The 4,881-nt window shown below is 39.0% G+C and overlaps 1 pseudogene; it reads left to right on the forward strand.

Moving 5' to 3' along the window:
- The first annotated feature begins 1,452 nt into the window (after positions 1-1,452).
- On the forward strand, positions 1,453-4,618 carry LOC143550107 (phytosulfokine receptor 2 pseudogene; annotated as a pseudogene).
- Positions 4,619-4,881: the final 263 nt, after the last annotated feature.

Consider the following 4,881-nt stretch of genomic DNA (forward strand, 5'->3'; position numbering starts at 1 on the left):
TGATTTCTGATTTCCAACAAAAGGTCCATTCAGTTCCATTGTTTTAATCTTCCAGGCAAAGCAGTAAACTCTGTGTCTCCATCCTTCCAGGTTCCATCGAAGGCGAGACTAAAAGCCCTAAATATATTTATGGTTTTTTTTTAAATTTGGGGCCTTTATAATTTTGGGGCCTAAAGCCCTTGCTTGGCCCAACAAACCTATTGGGCCGGCCCTGTATATTAGGTATTGATAACCATGATATTAATATATTTATAACACTCCTCCTTGGTTATCAACTTAATACGCTTGGAGATGCTGCCTCATTTAAAACCTTGCTAGGAAAACCCAGTGGGACAAAACCATAGCTAAGGGAAAAAGAGTGCAGCGCGTATTGTCTCCCCCTGATTTATAAATCCGTTAAAATGGTAAATATCGATCTTCTGTGAAAGTTGCCTAAAACTTTTGTAGTCAATCATTTGCGTCTCCGTCCCTTGACATTTGAATCCTTAAGTTGAATAATGTTGTATTGTCTTCACGTGAAAACTTCTATTGCATCATCTCGTAAACATATACCACTGTATTGATAACCCTGTTGTGTTTTTCTATATCGACAATACTAGCCAAACTTGTTTTGATGAGTTAGTAAAATATAAGTACATATCTTTCATACCTGAAATATATATTTTAACCCATTCTGATGTCTCCTAGCACGAGTTGCTTTCAGGAGTTGGATTGCATTATAATAAGCCCCATAAAATCCGGTAATCATTGAGAACCTCGTAACGGATTGAGTTGCTTCTGTTCTACAGAAGGTAATTTATGAACCAATGCTCTCTATTGTTTTATATATATATATATATATATATATATATATATATATATATTATACCTGTACTATTTGATTTTTGGGTTTTAACATGCATCCCAACGAGTGGTATAGCCTTTTATCGGCATACCTCGTGCTGATAGCGTGTTGTACAAGCCTAATAGCTAAAGCAATATGACAATGAGATGTAGGAATAAAGAGAGAGATTTCATTAATAGGTGTGTCATACAAGGAGATACAATGAGATGCATATATAGGATATGAAAACTTGGGAATAAAACTAATTTATATCAGGTATTGATAACCATAATATTAATATATTTATAACAGTTTCCTTTATTTCTTAAATATTTAACTAAGGATTTTCTAATATTTATTAATCAATTTTTTACACTAGCTATTAGCGTAATTATCTCTTATAAATATTATTATTTTAAAAAGAATGCGACAAACAAGGTTCAATTAATCAGCTGATAGGGAGAGAAATTGTTGGCCCAAATCTATACAAAGTCAAAACCAAGTTGTGTAACTGATGTCAGCATCCAATCACTCACTTTCCTTATAAATTTCCATGGCCCCCTTCACTTCTTCTTCACCTTTTGACTCATCCTGCAATGCCATACGATTCCTGTCACCTTTTACAATTCTCAACCAGTACTTTAATTCTACACTCTCTCATTTCGCTTATTATGCTCTCCAATTTTGGGGATTAGGGTTCTAGCTTCCCATTTCAAACCCTAGTTATAACCTGCTTCAATTGATCAATGGATTTTATCAACTGGGTGTTCCTGGTTTTCATCTTCTGTTTATCTTTTAGTACCAAAACCCTAAGCCAAACATGCCATCCAGATGATCTTTCAGCTCTAAATGAGCTTGCTTTATCTTTCAAAAACGCCTCTATAATATCATCTTGGACTAATGCTTCCTTTTGCTGTAACTGGGGTGGTGTAATTTGTGAAATTAATATCCCAAACAGAGTTGCCATGTTGAACTTATCTGCAAAGGGTTTAACCGGCCGGATTCCGGATTCTGTATCTCGTTTACGGAATCTGAGATCGCTAGACCTTTCGTTTAATCAGCTTAATGGTGAATTACCCGAAAGCCTTTCAAGTTTGAAGAATCTTGAAGTTGTTAATGTGTCTAGTAATTTGTTGTCTGGGAACTTGTTAGGGTTTGGGGAATTCCCGAATCTTATCGTGTTTAATTTGAGTAACAATTCGTTCTCGGGTGAATTTAAATCGAATGTGTGCAGTTCGTCTAGCAGCATTCGGGTTCTTGATCTGTCAATGAATCGGTTCACTGGCGGTCTTGAAAGTTTTAAGAACTGTGGTGAATCTCTTCAAGAACTTAACATCAATTCCAATTCGTTTTCGGGTGTTATACCCGAGTTTATATACTCGTTTTCATCTCTGCAACGGTTATCGCTTTCTTCCAATGGGTTGTCGGGCGCGATCAGCATGAATCTCAGTAAGCTTTCGAATCTTGAATCGTTAGTTTTATCCGGTAACCAGTTTGTGGGCCTGTTTCCTGATGTGTTCGACATGTTAACGCATTTGGAACTGATAAATACCCATTCGAATTCGTTCTCGGGTCCATTGCCTAAAACCTTAGAGACATGTTCTAAGTTAAGAATACTTGATTTTGGTAATAATTCGTTCTCGGGTGATTTAAGTTTTGATTTCTCCAAGTTGGTTAATTTATGCACACTTAATCTTGGTAGTAATCGTTTCACGGGTTTATTACCAAAATCACTTGCTAGTTGTGCTGAATTGAGAATCTTGAATCTTGCAAAGAACAAGTTGTATGGCGAGATACCCGATGGGTATGCGAATCTTTCGAATCTTTCGTTTTTATCGTTTTCGAATAACGCGTTGTCTAATTTAGGCCACGCGTTATCGGTTCTGCAAAGTTGCAAGAATCTAACCACTTTGATATTGACTAGAAATTTTGACCAGGAAGAAATTCCGGGTTTTGTTAACGGGTTTGAGCGGTTAATGGTTCTTGCAATTGCAAATAGTCAACTTGAAGGTCAAATCCCACATTGGTTGACTGGTTGTTCGAGTCTGGAAGTGCTCGATTTATCTTGGAATCTGTTAAACGGGGTCGTACCGTCTTGGATCGGGCAAATGGAGAGGCTGTTTTACTTAGATTTTTCTAATAACTCGCTCACGGGTCAACTACCTGTAGGTTTGACAGATTTGAAGAGTTTGGTTTCGTTAAACAAAAGCTCTTCGATTATTGGATCGACTACTGGAATCCCGTTATTCGTTAAGAGAAATGTAAGTGGAAAAGGTCTTCAGTACAATCAAGTTGCAAGCTTTCCTCCAACGATTAACCTTAGCAATAACCTATTAAACGGTTCGATTTTGTTATCAATCGGGAAGTTAAAGCAGCTTCTTGTTCTTGATTTGAGCAAGAATAACTTAAGTGGAACGATACCCGACACGCTATCTGAGTTGGGTAATTTGGAATTTCTGGACTTGTCATCAAACGATCTTCGCGGATCGATTCCCGATTCGTTAAACAAGCTCACGTTTCTTTCGATGTTTTCGGTTGCTAATAATCACTTGGAAGGGTCTATTCCTTCTGGAACCCAGTTCTCAGGATTCCCGAGCTCGAGTTTTGATGGAAATCCCGGGCTTTGCGGGGAAGAACTTTCACCTTGCACGGTGAAACAGATTCCGTCCGTTTATTCCGGTTCTGTTCGAAAATCGAGGAGAAATCGTATATTAGGAATCACACTTGGGATTGGAGCCGGAATCGCGATCTTGTTAGCATGCGTTATTCTTAAATTGTCCGGAAAGAATCGTCTTGATTCGATTGAGGAATCAGAAGATGAAAGTAACAGCATAATGGACGGGTTATCGGGTCGATTTGACTGGTCAAAGCCCGTTCTTTTCCTCGCTTCGGGTTGCAAGGATCTCACTGTTTCAAACTTAGTGGAAGCAACAAATAACTTCAGTGAATCTAACATAATCGGGTGCGGCGGATTCGGGCTCGTTTACAAAGCGAATCTTCAAAACGGGTCAAAAGCCGCAATCAAGAAACTTTCAAGTGATTGCGGGGAAATGGAACGCGAATTTCACGCCGAAGTTGAAGCCCTCTCAAAAGCCCAACACAAGAATCTTGTTTCCCTAAAAGGGTATTGCAAACACGGGCCCGATCGGTTACTAATCTACTCGTATATGGAAAACGGTAGTTTGGATTACTGGTTACACGAACGCTTGGAGGGAGAGTCCCCATTAAAATGGCGCACACGGTTAACGATAGCACGAGGAACCGCACGCGGGTTAGCGTATCTCCACAACGGGCCTAAAATCATCCACCGCGACATCAAAACAAGTAATATTTTACTTGATGACGGGTTCGAGGCCCATTTAGCTGATTTTGGGCTTGCGAGGTTGTTATGCCCGTACGACACACATGTGACGACCGATTTGGTGGGGACGTTGGGGTACATACCGCCTGAATACGGTCAAACGTTGACCGCAACTTATAAAGGCGATGTGTATAGTTTTGGTGTTGTGCTTCTTGAACTGATTACGGCTAGACGGCCGGTTGAAGTTATTAAGGGGAAGAATTGTAGGGATTTGGTTTCATGGGTGTTTGAGATGAAAGGTGAAGGGAAATATGTGGAGATTTTTGATTTGTTGATTTGGGATAAGAGTTGTGTGGATCAAATGTTGGAGGTTTTGAACATTGCTTGTAAGTGTTTGGAACAGGATCCTAGAAAAAGACCTTTGATTGACCAGGTTGTTTTGTGGCTTGATGAGGTTGTGTGACTAGGTGGTAGGTGATTGTTGAATGGTAGTTTTTAAGGTCTTGATTGTAAAGTGATTTGATTGATGAATGTAAGTTATTAAGTTTGTTGTAGTGTTTTATTGGTATGTAAAAGGTTATAAGTGTTGGTGGTTTAATGGTTTGGCTGATTGTTTGGAGCTTGAAACCAACTGTGTAAACCAAACCCACTGTTTTCATATTTTGCAATATGTCCACCAAAATCAATACTGTTTTGGCATGTTTGGTCAGTCACCCAACACAACCAGATTGGTTTGCTGTTTTTGAAAACCTCTGGC

Source organism: Bidens hawaiensis, unplaced genomic scaffold (assembly GCF_021521415.1).
Source record: "Bidens hawaiensis isolate Kalapana, Puna unplaced genomic scaffold, B.hawaiensis_p1.1 tig00015924_1, whole genome shotgun sequence".
In the NCBI taxonomy this organism is placed as follows: domain Eukaryota; kingdom Viridiplantae; phylum Streptophyta; class Magnoliopsida; order Asterales; family Asteraceae; genus Bidens; species Bidens hawaiensis.